Source organism: Ciconia boyciana, chromosome 2 (assembly GCF_034638445.1).
Source record: "Ciconia boyciana chromosome 2, ASM3463844v1, whole genome shotgun sequence".
In the NCBI taxonomy this organism is placed as follows: domain Eukaryota; kingdom Metazoa; phylum Chordata; class Aves; order Ciconiiformes; family Ciconiidae; genus Ciconia; species Ciconia boyciana.
In genome coordinates, this window is record NC_132935.1 from 136,682,116 (window position 1) to 136,700,128 (window position 18,013).

An 18,013-nucleotide genomic window follows, 5' to 3' on the forward strand; every position below is an offset into this window, starting at 1 on the left:
TTCAATGATGCACGTTGGAGTCCTGATCCCCTGATATTGCAATGTATAGGACATGCTCTCCCGTATTTTCCTGTTCATTCTGTCTTTCCTTCCAATGGCAACCAGCATGCACCCAGTGGTGGTTCACACCCAGCTTTTCTTCAATAAGCAGTCAAGATGAAGCAACAATTCAGACAGCAGGGTTTCAACTCACATGGATTTCTTGGCACTTTGTACACAGTGACATGACCTGCCTTTCCCACTTCTGCCTTGGAAGCCTTTGAGTGCCTTAGGTTTTATAAAACTAAGCAACTTCCCTAACCAAGGAAGGATCCTAGCCGTCCATTGCTTTAAACATGGAACATAAAAGACTTCCAAGCGGTGCCCAGAAAAGATAATGGTAGCTCCTGAAGGAGACTGAAGAAAATATTTTGTTAATGCCCTTTAAGATTACAAGGAAAAATTTATTAGACCTCGAATCAAATCACATAGTATAGTCAGAAAAAAAAATGACATTTTGTTCAGCAAAAAGAATAATTTCTAGGAAATTTTTAATCTGAAGGTATTTTGGGTCATAGAAGAGGATTTTAGCCAGTCCCAGTTCAGTATTAATGAATAAGGTAAATAAGTGAAAATAGGGATACAGCAAAAGGCCACGTCTGGAAGTGACATATCATTGTATTGAAGATAACGTTGTTAGTAATAGAAAATAGGTGAATGAGATTCACAGTTTATGATATATATCTTTCACCACTGTTCACGAAGTCTTATTAGAAAATATATTTATTTTATATTTAAAATAAAGAAGATGACCTAATAACCTGAGGTATTCCTTTTTTCCGTCGGGTCACACTGTTTCATGTGGGTATTTATAGCGCATATGAGATTCTGTTTCCTTTTTTAATCCACCTGCTTTTCCATAAGTATATAAAGTATGGAAGGAAGTAAATAAGGAAGTAAATTATGACTGACAGGTTTCAGAAAAAAACAAAAAACCCCAAACAGTAGAATAGCTGAGTTTTAATGTAAGCAGAAAAAAACTTTATATTCCATGTAAACAAAAGACATTCCCTGGTGAGCTGTACTTTCCAGAAAGAAAAATATGGCTATTTTTAGGCATCTGTATTTTTTACTTAGATGTTTGTAAAAAAACCACCAAAACATCATTTTAATCCTCCTTTAAGAAAGAGAGGAAGGCAGAAATAACAACTATAATTGCCTGCAATAGTTTTAGATTTTTGACTTATTTCAATTTAACAATGGAAAATGGTTCATACCATTCTCATATAGGTGAATTTTCAGTTTACAACTAATGAAATGTAAGTGATTAAAGATAAAGTAAACAAGTGAAAATTATTCTTTCCACTTCTCGCTTTCCGGAACTTCATGATTTGTCTAACAGTGCATTCTAGCCACGTTAATCATGACGGATGCTATCCGAAGTGACTCAAAAGGAATCAAACCTGTAATAATTAATTCAAGATGCTGAAGCCATAAACTAACTTTGTGAATAATTCATTTCACTTCAGTGTATGATTTGTTGATGAATAATCATGAACTATCTGGAATTCATTAGCTTATAAATATTTATGAACAGCTATTGTCTCTGTATGTTTCATGATTCCACACCTGTTTAGACTCCTCCAGAGGAAGAAAAAAGACATGTATATGCAAAGAGGGAATCTGAAGAAAGATGGATCACAAAGATTTCTAATTACCTCCAGAATGTTATTTCAGGAGTGACAAAAGGTTAGCAGTGTATCGCTTCATTTCTCTGAGGTGATTATGTGAAAAGAAATATAAATATTAGGCCATAGCAAAGTAACTGATTTACAGAAAAACCTTGCTTAATACTCTGATTGTTCACGTATTTGTACCTTTACAAATTGTAATAGGATAATCTGTCATCAAAACTTTATGTATTTATGGCAGCACCCTGAAAACTGAGAGTGAAAGTTTAAAGGATGTGAAACTGAATTTCTAGAAGCCAAATTGCTTTTGATGTAAGGTATGTCTACGTGTCACTTCATTGCCTAGTGCGTTGTCATTCACAATCAGGGCAAGATTGCTGTTTGTTTAAAGTTGTACTACACAACCCACATCTTTTCGTGTTGTGTCCTTGCAAATTATTGTAAATGTGTCATTAAAAAAGTCTGCAGCTTTTCCCATCCGATAAATGTCCTCTTTAACTACATATAAACACCTAAATCCCTTCAGCGGCAGTTAAGAGCGTAAAATCTGTTTACATTTCATATGTTATCTGGCTGCACCTCCTCTAAGAAAATGGAAACAAAGTTTAATCCTCAAGCAATTGCAAGAATTATTTTGTAGGCTCACAAAGTGTTTATCCAGGAAAAAGAAATAAATCAGTACTATTTACTTTCACTGTGGTGAAACAATAAATCACTTTGATGTAATGTTAAATTAACGTTTTTTTCTTATTCTCAATAGCACATATGAACACATGAAAAATCAAGTTTGATATTGCAAGATTTGCAAAAAGTTGTATATTGTATTCCTAAACCATTGAAAAATCAAGTTTGATATTGCAAGATTTGCAAAAAGTTGTATATTGTATTCCTAAACCATTGGGCTCTTTCTTTAAGAAGAAGGGTAGGATAGCAGCAACCTGGCTGAGGTCAATGCAGAGCTTAATGATCCCCTGCTGTGACAAAGAGCCCCCTGGAAGCAGCTGCTGTGAAAGGGGAGGTTGTGGTACCAGGTGAGGAGCAGTTGTGGAGGAATCATGAAAGGGGCGTTTTTGTGAGGAGGGGAGTTGACTTAGGAAGGTCACAGGGAAGTGTGAGGGATGGTTGTCAGATGTCCAATTCAGATTTTGGTCTTCTGTTCAGGAGAGAGGAGGTGTCTGTACTGATTCTGTTTACTTCTGAAGGGCAAGCAGTGGCAAAGGTGCCAGGAGTTAAGGCATTCTAGAGTGCTGAGTAACCTAAGGAGGGTATTATTTGTAATTTCCTGTTCTCTGGGAGAGGAAAGATATTAAATGCAGTATGCCAGCTGTGGCCTAGGGCCCTCTGTGGCTACTTCAGGTACTGGTATTCCCAGATGTTCCTCAAACCAGGGTACAGCCTCTCCTGCTGATGGAATTGTGGACATATACCTGTTACTACGCACATCTGATGCTTCTGGATGTGACCACCAGCTGCAGATGTGGAGAAGATATATGGCCTGTCTTTTGCAAACATAAGGTACTATTGCTATACTTTAACCATGATAAATGCAAAGATCTGCTGACACAAACTGGGCAGTGCAGAAGTGCTGTGGGTGTTGACTGTCCTTTTCTGCCAGCATGCTTGAGCTGGAAGAGCTTGTCCACAGCTCTGCAGGGTATGGTGCAGGGAACCTTGAACAGCTGTGGGTGAGTGATGAAGTGCCCTCTGGGCATGAAGAGCTCTCTAAACCTGTTGTACAATTTCTGATACATTAATAGCCCCTGTGTTGTGCTGGCTTAAAGTCATGCTGCTGTAGTCCTTCTGGATGTGAAGGACACAGAAGCTAAGTTATGTTGGCTATGAAACATTTCTTTGGGTTTGGGTTTTTGTTTGTTTGGTTTTCTTGTTCAATCATGCTGGATTACTATTTGAATGAATGAATTCACCAAATCAGAAATAGCAAGTTCATTTAAGTCTGTGTGGCTACTCAGTTTCACACACTACTGCCTGGACATGCTGCTGCCCAGACCCTGAACTAGCCCTTCATAGTAACCTGAAACTTGTTTCAGACTTGTGGGGCTTTTAAACAGAATCAGAGGCCATGGATGGTAAGATGAATAGAGCACAGCCCAGTAGACCACAGCCATGGTTGAAAGCCCCCTGTGTTATGCTGTTTAAGCTGTGATGCTGGGGTGCTCCCTGAAAGTGGCAGGAAGTACTGACATTTAATGGTGGTAGCTGGATAAAAAGCTGCTGCTTTTAATGGTGGTAGCCAGATAAAAAGTCGTTGCCAGACTCAAACTAAACTGATGTATCTGAAGGACAGGAAGCTGATCTGGGTCTCTAGCTGCAATTTAGGATATTGGCTGTATATTGCATCATCTGTGGCCCATGCAGTTTAAGTTATATAACTAATAAAAGGAACTGTTTGGTGTGTCAAAAAGGTAAGGTAGCTCATTTGATCTAAATCCCGAATCTGAAGATGGTGTAGGGGGAAAGGAAAAGCCTCTGCTGTGTAAGAGTTATGGTGGTAAAAGTAACTAGAGGGGCCAGGTTGCCATTTATCCCTGCTTTAACTGTTGAAGCTGCCTTCCAAATCATCAGAGATTTACAAGTCAAATTTAATAGTAATTAAAATTTTAAAAAGTACAGATTTTTCTCTCAATTTATAATCCTGTAGACTAACCTCCTCCCATGTCTCCCATTATCCTTTTCTACTGAGTTAGTGAAGTTAGCAATGTCTGTCCAAGAGGGCTTTTAGCAATGTCTATATTTTTCCTACTACTGTGAGCAAATGCTATTTGTTTCCTGTGTTTCTCTAAGGACTCTTAATCTGTCCTTTCTTGTCCCAAATAACTGTGTGTAAAAGCTGATTCTGGTCTTTTTAATGGTTGATCTTCAGCACTTTCCCTGTCTTAGGAGCAGGCTGTCTCTTATGCTCTACTATCTGGTCTCTCTGCCAGGTGCCTTCAATACTTAAAAAGGTAAACTCTGAAGAGATGGACTTTTTTTTCGCTTTCTCTAATATTAATTTTTCTCTTTGGTGTTGGTTGCCATTTATGCCAGGAGGGGAAATAAGATTTCAGTGACATATTTAGAACTTTCAGAATGAAGAAGATAAATTCCCTTCAAATTTTTCCACCTGAACTTTTATTCTTTTTTTCATGAGGAAAGACAATGTGATTATTTCTAGCTAAACATCAGTTCCTGAGTGTTTATAATGATCTTGTTAAGACTAGTATCTGTGCCAAAGAATGTCAGTCAAATACGTGATTAAAATTGTATGTTAGTGCTAAAGGACTCTTCACAGATGGATGGTTAATGAAATTCATGGGAAGTACCTGTAAAGGTAAATTAAAACATTTGTTTTGATTAACAAAAGCTAATTTGTTAGATTTTTATGGGTTTCTAAAATACCTTTTAAATACCCTGAGTGAGGAAACTACTATACTTACATTTTAAGATTGTTTGAGCTATGCATACTTTTCCTGAAGCTTTTGCCTGCTGGGCCATGCAGGGATACTTAAAAAATTAGTGTGCAGCTGTGGATGTACCCTTAAGGATTTGTATAATTTGATTACAACAAGAGTTGGAGTCCAGCTACCCTACTACTTCCTTACTACTTTTAGAGAGCTAGAAAGGAAAGAAGTAAGTTTGGGAGGCAGAGAGGGAGTAAAGGTTGTTATGAGGCTATTTCTAGATGGGGGAAGATACTTCTAGTGGATTTCAAGAGACCTATGAAATTTTTCAAATATTGCTGCTTCTTGTTTAACTTTAAACTCTTTAATGTTTTTGCTCTGTATATAGGATACACATACCTTTATGCAAAACTTTATTGAGGAGAAAAAGGAAACCAAAACCAAACAACGGATGAAAAACAAGAGGAAAGAAAAAACACCTAAGATTTTTGTACCAGTTTTGCCTGGGCTAGAGTTAACTTTCTTCATAGTAGCTTGTATGGGACTATGTTTTGGATTTGTGACCAAAACAGTGTTGATAACACAGGGATGTTTTAGCTGTTGCAGAGCAGTGCTTACACAGCATTGAGGCCTTTTCTGCTTCTCAAACTGCCCTGCCAGCGAGTAGGCTGAGGGTGCAGAAGAAACTGGGAGGAGACACAGCTGGGACAGCTGACCCCAACTGACAAAAGGGATGTCCCATACCATATGAGGTCATGCTCACCAACAGAAGCTGTTGGAAAGGAGGATGTTGGGAGTTACAGTATTTGTCTTTTCAAGTAACTGTTGTGCATGATTGAGCCCTGCTTTCCTGGGAATGGCTGAACACCTGCATGCCGATGTACTGACTGAATCCCTTGTTTATCTTTGCTTTTTTGCACAGCTTTTGTTTTACCTATTAAATTGTCTTTATCTCAACCCACAAATTTTCTCACTTTTACCCTTCTGGTTTTCTCCCCCATCCCACTGAGGGCAGGGGGACTGAGCAAGCAGCTGTGTGGGGTTTAGCTGTCTACTGGGATTAAACCACAACTGCAAAAATGGCTAGACTAACCTGAAAACAGAAAGATATGCAAGATTGTAGACTGACATCCTTCCCTGGTGGCTGGCTGAACTCATTGCTTGGAAGAGCACAAAGCAGTATAGGAGTGGCATGTTACTTTCAGTCTGTGGGCATGAAAACTACATCTTGAGGGGTGAGGAAGGAGGAGACAGGCGTATTTCAGACTTTGGATAACTTAAAGCTGAAGAAGTAGTCTCAGCTGCAGAAAGTGATTTCAGACTTGCCTCCTCTGTCAGTCTTTACTCTGTCAGGACCCTTGCCCATGATTCTTCTTACTACTTTCTAAATTGGCAAATGTCAAGATTTGTTTTTTGGTTCAAGTGGTGGTTTCTTCTCTTTTTAAAACACGGGTACAAAAAGAAAAATTTTAATTATAACCCATTTACCTGAAGCTTTAGTCTATATCAATCTATAATGTTGCACTACGAATTCAACAAGGCTAAGTGCAAGGTCCTGCACTTGGGTCACAACAATCCCATGCAATGCTACAGGCTTGGGGAAAAGTGGCTGGAAAGTTGCCTGGTGGAAAAGAACCTGGGGGTGTTGGTCGACAGCTGGATGAATATGAGCCAGCAGTGTGCCCAGGTGGCCAAGAAGGCCAATAGCATCCTGGCTTGTATCAGAAATAGCATGGCCAGCAGGACTAGGGAAGTGATCGTCCCCCTGTACTCAGCACTGGTGAGGCCGCACCTCAGCTACTGTGTTCAGTTTTAGGCCCCTCACTACAAGAAAGACATTGAGGTGCTGGAGTGTGTCCAGAGAAGGGCAACGAAGCTGGTGAAGGGTCTGGAGCACAAGTCTTATGAGGAGCGGCTGGGGGAACTGGGGTTGTTTAGTCTGGAAAAAAGGGGAGACCTTGTCGCTCTCTACAGCTACCTGAAAGGAGGTTGTAGGAAGGTGGGTATCAGTCTCTTCTCCCAAGTAACAAGCAATAGGACAAGAGGAAATAGCCTCAAGTTGCACCAGGAGTTTAGATTGGATATTAGGAAAAATTTCTTCACCAAAAAGGTTATCAAGCATTGGAACAGGCTGCCTAGGGAAGTCGAGTCACCAACCCTGGAGGTATTTAAAAGACCTGTAGACGTGGCACCTGGGGACATGGTTTAGTGGTAGACTTGGCAGTGTTAGTTTTACGGTTGGACCTGATGATCTTAATGGTCTTTTCCAACCTAAATGATCCTATGAGTCTATGAAATAATTTAAATTGAACTCCTATTTGTATTGCTTTAATAAATAGTCCAGTAGTGTATCTTGAGCACTTACTAACTTTTGCTGATGTTGTATGTTAGTCTCAAAGCTGTCTTCAAGACAGCTGAAGTTTAACAGTATTGTCATGTATGGCCCACAAGTATATTGCTTTAGGGTTAGGTTTTTTACAGGTGAAAATAATTCTCATTTTATAGATATGTTTCACAGAGCTAAAGAAAAGTTGAGACAAATTTTGAGCTAAGATAATGAGGACAGTAGAATCTGTGGGTGATTATTGCTGTTGAAAAGCCATCCAGTCATTTGACATGCTAAATATCACTTTAGGTAACTCTCCAACTCAAGTTTAAGAGCCTTTGATCCTGGGCCAGAGTTTAAAGGACTTGGACACTTGAGGTTGCCGTTAGAGGCTTAGCAGCTCTTCAGAATCCTACTAGGCTCTTATTTGCAGTTACCTGAAATCTGTAAAAACTCCAGCAGTCAGAATAAACTGCACCAAAGTGTTTGCATTGTTTAGCCAAACCCCTTGAGGGAAAACCCCTTTGAAGAGAAAGGAAGGCTGCAGCAGGACTGAAATAAGGCTTAGGAGGAGAGCTTCAAAGGAGTCTTTCTTTTCGTTTCCACTTTAAAAGTACCTTTGAAGTAATTATGTTATGTACCAGCAGAAAAGCAGGCATATGCTGTGAAAATTGCTTATTGCCCTGTTTGTACCCACATTTCTTCTATCCTTGACAGCTCTTTTCTACCTTAGCTTTGCTGAATATGTTCGCTTCTCTTATCCTGAGGTTGCAAACTCTGTGTCACAGAACCATCTCTTCAGAATTGTATGCTCCAAATTTAATATGATTTGAGTTATACTGTAGAGGCCACTGCAGTTCAAACATATTTTAGAGAAAAGCTGTCACCTTGAGGACATTAACTTGTTTTGTTGTCTTCCTAAAATTCTAGTTTCTGGAAAATTAATTTCAGTGTAGTTGCTCTTGAGTACAATTTGTGGCAGAAGAACTTGCCTTTTTTTTTTTTTCTTGATTGATACCTTCTAGGAATTGTGGCATGTATAACTGATCATTCATCTATCATGACTTTCCACTGTGGTTTTTTTGTCAGGCAAAAACTGGGAGCTGAGACCCATTAGGTGTAGGTCCTGGGTGAGACTGGGACAGTTGAAGCTCTGTTGGTGCACTTGCAGCCTTGGCACCAGGTTCAAATAAATCTTCACGATAATGATTGCAGAAACACTGAGGTGCTCCAAGTAGCCCACTGTGGTCATTGCCCTCACCCTCTGGTTGACAGGGCAGTTTCCGCAGTTACCAGCTTTACTGGATAAAGTTGCCAAGCTATCTCCTGTCAGTACTATAGGTCATAGCTCCTCCATCATTCAAGTGCTACAAACTCTGTCAGAGAAGGGAAAATCCTGAAGAAGAAAGATTTGGCAGAGACTTTCTTCAAGCTCTCATTATCTACCCCTCTGGATAGAAGCAGCCTGTTTAGTTTGTCTCACTGTCTGTCTGGGACTATGCTATAAAATCAGGATAAAACAAATTCAAGAGAGCTGAAACTCTGACCACCAGGATGACTTCAGTTATGCCAACCGTAGTAGGAGGTGGGAAAGATGGTTTGTGCATGTCAGAATGCATGCTTTCACGTCTTCAAGAAGCTAATGCATACACACAATAAGTAATGTGCTAAGCAGAGTCTTTACTGAGATACTGTCAGAACAGCATCTTGAGGACGAGTGCTGTAGTGAGCTTCATCTGGTTCAATAATTATTTCAGCCCAGGAGTCTGGGATCTGTGGATGGCACAAAAAGAAAAAAAGAAGAGGGGGGGGAAAATACGATGTAGCTTTGGATTGTAGAAACTTCCAGGTAGGACTTCAACAGCAGACTTTTTAATGAGATAAGCATACAAAATGCAACAAGATACATATGAGGAGCATATGTGGGGAGTATAGCAGAAAATTGCTCTTGTGTGTCATAAATATAATTCTCACATACAGAATATCACAAAATTCTGAGTATTTTGCTTATTTAAACTGTTTAGGACTTTCAAGAGGTACCAGTCTGTGTCCCTAGTGCAAAAATAGCATGCTAGTCATTTCCTTCTGACCTGACACCACCCCCCCCACCCCAACCTCCTAAGGATCAATAACACTGTGTCTAGCAGAGCAGGAATATGAATTAATATTAGTTGGCTGGGGTTGACACTTGTCTTTATCTCCTTTAGATAAATTAATAGCATGTCTCATTTCTTTCTGTATCCGTAGAATGCATTTGCAACTCAACATGAACTTACTATCAAGGCACTGCTTGGTTGCTACAGGTTGCTCACATTTCCAACCTATAGTTAGAAAGGGTCTGCGGTGAAGGGAAGGAAGTGGGAAAGACACTGTCCTAATTTGAGTAAGACCTTATCTCTGTCACCTTGGCTGTCAGCAGCTGAACTTTCTCGTGAAACAGGGAAGTGTATCCTTCTGTTGGTTTAAACTGGTACATATGTCTGCCTGTTTGTTAAAAGGAATTTCATGCTGAGAGTACATGATGCAAATGCTCATAAAATTCACTGGATTACTAGGTAGGGTGAAGATGTTAACTTTAACCTACCTGAAATTTTCAATACTTTGGCAGTCTAAAATCTTAGCAGAGATAATGTAACCTTAAGCACCATTTGGACAACTAATGTTTTGGGTTGTCTAGCTTCATTATACAGCTGTATAACTTCAACTTAGCAATAGTTCCCACGAAAATCATGGCTAGCTCCTAAGGACGAGACCTACAGAATGTTTTTAAGCTACCAGTTATCTCCAACATCGTGCACACAACTGGTTAGAAAGACATAATGCTGATTGAAAATACCTGTTTACTTTTTCTTCAATGTCTCTGCCTCTGAGGAAATGTCTTATTTTATTAGTGCTTAGCAGCCTGATTTGTAACTATCGGGGTGGGAGGTAGGCTTTGATGAGCTAATGAAAGCAAATGTGTCCTATTGAAAGATATTAGAATTCAGCAAATTTATAATCTAACAATTTGAGAGTCTATTAAAGGCTAACCAAGGCTCTTAATCATTTGTTAGAATTCAAGTGGGTGAATATCTATTTAAATTCTATAGAATGGTTAAAAAGCAAAGTCTTAAACATAGAGGTCACTATTTTCTGCAGGGATTTCTCAAAGGGGAGTAAAGATCAAATCTGTTCTACTCCTTGTTTTACAGGATAATTAGTCACCTGCTGGTAACTGAAACTTCACTTCCTTTGTGAAGCCCTAGAGAAATCCTTTATTTTAACTGTGGTCCTCATTTTGGTTTTTGGTTGGTTGGTTTTTTGTTTGTTTGTTTTTTCCATTATTGGTAACTCTTTTCCCCTTAAGCACCCCAGAAAAATGGCTAAAAGAGAAAAAAGCAAAGGCATAATGACAAAGAGATATGAACCATAGGGTAAAGCACTGAGTATTTTCCAACACTCAAGGACTGTAAACTATGAAATGTGCTTTTTTTTTTTGTGCACCAAATACTACAAACACTGAATTTTTAAGTATATAAGTAGGCATGCTAACAATGTAAAAGAAAAGATTCTCTTGTTCACTAGGTATATATGATTAAGAAATGCAAAAAAAAAAAAAAACCCAACCCCCCCAAAAAACCAAACCAACCATATAAATGAATCTTAGTAGGGAGCAGAAAATGTTGCCTAATAAAAAGAGAATTTTGAGGTTTTGTTTGTTCGTTTCAATGAATCTTTGGCTAAAGAGGATGTTTGCGGGGGTTCCCCCCCCTCCCCCTCAGTGCTCCTCTATCAGAAAACACATGATACCAACGACAGCAGAATCAGTGCTGAACTTGACTGGAAAGGAGTGAGATATGTGGCAATAAAGTCTTGGAAGAAACCTGAAGATTCTTTTATTATTACTTTTAAAATAGGAGTAGCCCCTTTGAGAATAAGGTCTTTACTAGGGGGACTGGTGTTCAGATATACTATCTGGACCCTAGAAATCTTCTTTTCCAGCTAGTTATTGCCACTGTAAAAAGCTGCAAGTGGGTGTAATTAGGGTCCCAACAAGAATTTATTTAGGATCCTTTGTCTGTGAAATCCCTATAAACATAGGTTCATAAAATGTAATCCTCTATAATCACCCAGGTAAAGCAGAATACCTGTAGCAGAAATTCTAACAAGCAATTTTTGCACCCCTTCCCTTTACTAAGATATGCTTGTTCCTAAAAGGAGTAACTTTGCAAATGTTGTTGTTTTATGCTATGGAAAAGTAATGATATCTTTCCCCTGTGCCTATATTTTGAGGTTAATGTACAGTCAAATTTTAGTTGGAAAATGGGGTCAATTTACTGTCAAAAGCAAATCTGGTTTCTTAATCTTTGCTGCTGTTGTGGTTTAGCCCCAGTCAGCAGCCACACAGCTGCTCGTTCACCCTCCCACCCCCAGTGGGATGGGGGAGGGGAATCTGAAGAGCAAAAGTAAGAAAACTCATGGGTTCAGATAAGAACAGTTTAATATTTGAAATAAAATAATAATAATAAAAATCCATAGAAAGGAAAACGATGAGAGAGAAACAAAACCCAAGAAAAAACAAGTGATGCAACTGCTCTGCAACTGATCACAGCCAGTCCCTGAGCAGTGATTGCTATCCCCTGGCCAACTCCCCCTAGGTTTATATACCGAGCATGATGCCATATGGTATGGAATAGCCCTTTGGCCAGTTTGGCTGTGCTCTCTCCCAGCTTCTTGTGCCCCTGGCAGAGCATGGGAAGCTGAAAAGTCCTTGACTAGTGTAAGCACTACTTAGCAACAACTAAAACATCAGTGTGTTATCAACATTATTCTCATACTAAATCCAAAACACAGCACTATACCTGCTACTAGGAAGAAAATGAACTCCATCCCAGCTGAAACCAGGACAGTTGCCAAAATCTTACCCTAGAAATGTTTCAGTTAGTTTGTTTTCTAAAGCTATAGTTGTGCCACCTCCACAAAATCCTACTCCCTAGCCCTTGCTCCTGGGGTCTAATGACATTAATCACTGTTAAAAATGGAAAGTACCGGAAAGTATAGCAAAATGACACCAATCTTGATGAAGAAAAATCATATGGTGTGCACGGACAGTGTTTAGCTTGATGGAAAATTACACAATAATCCCTTTGGCCTCTGGTTTTAAAGTTGCTGGTTTGATGTCAGTGTAGTGTCTGCTTTCTGGAAAGCATAAAGCGGAGGTTTTTTATTAATGTTTGGCTTTACTGAGGTTGCTATTAGGAGCTATCATTCTGCAGAACGTAAATTGTTTGTGTGGCTACAGGCTGATAAAATTACTTTCATTCATTAGATTACAAATCTCTCAGAAGAAATAGCACTGATATTTTCCAGCAACTACAATTCAAATAATGCTTAGTTTTTACTGGTCCAATAGTACAACTTTAGCCTGAGGCTTTATTTCTGCTGGGAGTGGTGCTCTCAGGTGATTGCACAAAATAGGAAAAGTAAGAATTTGTTATCCTTTAATATGCAGGACCAATAACTCTTCTGAGAGGAAGCATACTGGGAAGGGAGAATTTTATTTAGCAGAAATTACTGGGACAGAAAGGTATGAAAAATAAATACTACTTATGTTAAATTTGATTTACTGAAGTACTTGGTGTACAAAACTGTAAAACATTCAAAGCACTTTGGGTGTCAGGGATTCCATGAAGATGTACCTTAACTCTGCTTCAGTAGACTGTAGGCAAGAGCAGTATCTACTTTATCAGTTTAAACTAGAAATATTTATATACTGTTAAACAGGTCATAACAGCAGTTAACAAGAGATGAAGCAGACATTGGTTTTATATTCTGGAGACTTTAAAGTGACTTCTGCATGTCTAAATATGCATTAAATTACCTGAAAGGGGAAAAGGAGGCTATGTAGTCATCCAACTGTGCTCTATTTTTTTTTTTTCCTCCCAAGTAGCAGCAGCAGCAGTTATACCTGTACTTCCATTAATGCCTTGACCTATGGACTGTGTGATACAGCTTGTTTCTTGACTACTGTGGATGCTGAAAACTTCCTTTATTCAAAAAGCAACTAAACAAATTCATAAAAGAGAAATTTTATGTTAACTGTGTTATTAAGGCTTGCTAAATACAAACATCTCTTCCTCAAGGTTTCCTGAATGTCAAATAACTGGAGACTGGAAGAATTATTTAGAAATTATTGCCATATAAGTGGTAGGCCAATATAAGTTATTGTAATAAAGGCCAAATCTCTTACTGAGCTGATGCAGAATGTTGAAATAATTAATGCTGAAAACAGTTTACTTCATCCTAGAAAGAATGGAAGACATGAAGGAATTACAATTCACAAAGTGACAACACTCGATTCTCCTTATAAATACAACAGCTCATAGGTTCCAGGTAATTCAGTGTGCAGTTGTTGCAGAGTTCAAATCAATCTGGCAAACTGTAACTGGGTTAAATTCAAGAACAGTATATAAAATTCCCCTTCACTGTAAAACTTTGTGGCATAGGGTGAAGATAACTAATTAACTTTAATCTCATTAACATCCTTGATTATTTTCACAAATGGTTTCCATTGGGCTCACCAGAAAAGGCGCCCATTCCTTGAAGGTGGGCCTGGAGAATTTATTGAAAGTACCTTGCTACAGACAAGTTAGTGTGTTATCTTTAATGTTATTTTGAAAACCCTATGGGATCATAAAAGACCAGAATAAAATTCTGGTGTGATGTGGGTGTAGGAAATTTATAATTTTGGGGTCTTCATATAATGGACAACAAAGGCAGGGGGAATTCTGGGTTGCAGCATGTAGCAACTAGCTTGGCTTTTGCTCAGATCAAAATACATGCCTGTGACTTTAACCATGGTGTGTGCATGTGTGGGAGTGACAGCTGCTTTGTACTGTCAAAATATGGGGCTGAACCTTTATGAACAAGCTCCTACCTTCAGTGAAAATATGCATAGCAGAATCTGAGAAACAACAAACCATGGAATGGGCATGACAAAGCGACATAGGTTCTCCTACTTGGGTAGTAGTTTATCTGAGGTTTGCTGATCCTGTTTGCCAAGCATGTGAAGGTACTACCCAAAGGAAACACGGTTTAATCCCATGAATGTCTGCCATTTGAGCAGCGCCTTCCCAGCACTGAAAACATGACCATTTGTCATGTTGTGTTGCTACTGAGATATCTACTGCTTACTTCTTGTATTTGTGTGCTGAAGTTTGCAGTTTTAATGCAGAAATATGCAATTTTAACATCCACAGTAATTTGATGTATAAACTAACTGTAGTTGCCGTGGGATCCTAATGAAGAGAAACATTGCTGACCCTTTTTGCTCCCCTCACCTGCCTGTTCCTTTGTTTAATTCAAGTTTGATTCCTTCCATATCCTGAAACGGAGAGGAATAGATGACCATTAAAAAATAATTCTCCTTGTCATGTTATTATCCACCTTAGTATGCAGCACGATTAGATAAAGTTCTGACCTGAAATAGGAAACAGAACATATAAGTCAACTTTTTTAACACTAATAAATGCCAAATATAAGTCTCTTTTTCACCATTGGCATCATTATGGATAAAAGAAATGAAAAGCAACTGGCATTCATTTTTGTGAAGAAGGAATGGTATTTACTGGGGAAAAACATTATTACTGAAATATACTAATTTATTGCTTCATTTTTGGATTTACTGATACTTCTGCTTATACGGAGTGGAGAATCCTATTATTTGGGCCCTGTGAGACATAATTTGATAAGTAGCTTTCACTGACTGTTGTGGGAACTCTGCTTTTTGACTGCTGTGATAGTATTTGTCTTTGCCAACAATGATGGGCACTACTACATATATTAAATGTTATATTAGGCCATAACTTTTTGTGAAGTGTAACCTTCAAATGAAGCATTTATTCATACATGCACATAGTCATGTGTTCTTTAAAATTCTTTATAACTTTAAAATAATGGTGTCTCATACACTAAAGCAATAAAGAATAAAATGGCAAGGACATTTTTCTGTGGTATATCTGTAAGGAAGTCTTGGCTTCCATAAAAATGAAAGCAGACGCTAAGATTTTTTCTTTCTTTCTTTCTTTCTACTATTTTTTGGCCTGCCAAAGACTTAGGGCAAATCCTTACTAAAAAATCTCCGCCATTAAAATGAGATTCTGTTGCTTGACTGGAGATTAATATGTCAAGCCAAAACCAAAGAGCAGCCAGACAAATACCTTCTCTTTTTGGTCTGATAGCTTTTAAGTCCAACTTACCATCTTGCTTGTGGTGCAACCAAAATAGAAGACTTTTAATGTATTAAGTTAAAGTTGTTAGAACAACTGATAAATGTTTCTTTACTCACAAGGAAGGGGACAAGGATTATATTTTTAGTCTTTAGTCATGGGAGAATGGAATATCGTGTTGCTTTGTTGTGGTTTTTTATTATTATTATTTTAAACTGACTTGCTTTATTGGCAATAAAGCTCATTTTTCTTTTAAAGTGGTTACAAGACTGCTCTTCCAAAGGCTTTCATCTCTTAATTCAATTTCCAAATTTTCTCAATAGGCTCTAAACCACCAACCAAAACAAATTGTTGCTGCCTGCTGTAGTCAGTCCACCTTCACTGTCATTCAATTATAAATTTTTCAGCAGTATTACTGTCTAAATATTTACCTAATTCTGTTACCTCAAGGAGAGGCTCACTCTAATGACTTTATTTATGCTGCAGGGGATTTGGTGCCATGCACTTACCATTTATTGTTCTTGTTAGTATACAGGTGATGCTCTTCCCAGAGACAAGAGAACTTTCTCTGTCATAAAAACTTGAATCAGATTCAAGTTACTCAGTATTTGTGTTTTAGAAGTGAAGAGTAGGAGTCGGTGTGTTAAAAACCCTGACATATTTTGATTTATTTTTCCAGTTTATCAAGTTTGGCTTATCTGTTGCCTAATGTTAATTGGTTAATGCAATAACAAGTAATTAACTGTTTTCTGAAATATTTTTAGTTGTTCCTGGCTGTATATTTTGTTCTTCGTTGGAACTGTCTGTTCGTTTCAGGATCTATCTACCTATTTATCAACATGGATGCTTCTCCTGAGTAAATAATCTTTCCTTTCCTTTTCCCAAATTTAAGGTTCTGTTTTTCTCTGATTTCATCATCTATGCTACTCTATTCAGTTACAGCACAGAAAATTCTTTCCAGTAAAGATTTGAAGAAGCACACCTTTAAACAGCTTTTTCTTCAGAGGACCAAATACACTTAAAAGTGACTTATTTTTTAGAAACCTTTTCAAATGACCATTAAAAAATAAGAAAAAATAGTATTTTTTAGTATTAGGAGTTGCACCTCTCTGAGCTGCTTCCTCTGGTCAATGGGTTAGAGACAGAAACTCCTAATCACGTTTGGCGTTTTCTTTCAGAGACCTTGGCCGTGTATTTTCTGATGAATGTATCTCTCTGTTCTCCTTGAACAATGGTAAAGCTTCAGCAGGAGGAATAGAGAGGATATATCTCCTCATGTACTAAAAAAACTCACCTACAACAGGTGGGCACCATTATCCTTGCCTGAGAAGGGCTTGAATTTGTGTCTCTTCCTTCCTGAAGGAAGTTATATAGCCTGGTTGAGACCACTGTTTTCTCTGCTTGGGCTTTCAAGAGAAGAAACCAGCTAATCTCTCTTTCAGAGACTTAGATGCTCCTTTTGAAGAGTATGGATCCTGGAACACAAGGATATCTTTTTGCAGTTGAACAGAGCACATATGCCCCAAAGGGTGTATGTTTTCATGTGCAATTTTCTTCAGCATTTCTTACTGGCTATCTTTAAATCCCAGTTGGAGATCACTTATTCACAGAGTCTAGGTGCCCAAGGTGGAGTTTTAGGGTTCCAGTTTAGCAACCAGTGTATTAAAAATATAAGCTCTTAAATGTTAAAGTGCTATAATAACATGTTCTTAATACATTTATTGCTTCTCACCTCAATTTGCATGAAGAAAGAACCTTCTCTCTCTATGTTTTTTTTTCTTTCCCTCATAGCTCAGGCATGAGTAAAATATAGACCATACTTTTAAATACAGAATCTCCCATCTACTTATACATTAATATTGGCAGAAGTACCACCATAAAGGGTGTGTGGCAGGCCTTTATCTATCTAGGGCTTTAGGAAGGTGACCCGAATGAGAACAGGTACAGACCTTTATTCCTGGTATAAACTTGTACTTTCTTACATTTACCAATTTTAATTGTAATCTTCACTGATATCTCACACTGCCTGTATGACTTTCTGCAGCTCTCGTGTCTTTCATCTGCTGAGACACCTGTGAACTCCAGTACTAGATGCTTCTGGAGAATTCAGCACAGACAAAGATATTAGTCAAGCAGGCCAGCAGCTTCTCAACCTTCTTAAGTGTATTAGATGGTTGAGGAAAGGCGTACAGAATTTCCTCTGAAAATACTGAATATTGTGAAAACGTTCAGATAACTACATGCTGACTGTTTTTTTAAAATATATACAAATAATATTACTTCAATCAGGATAGATTTACACTATGTTCTTTCTCATTGAATCTGATTTTTGTATTGTTGCTTTAGTAGTTATTCTTTTTATTCATAGGCAGCTAATTGTATTATAGTCCCATGTGGGGCCATTTTCAGGGC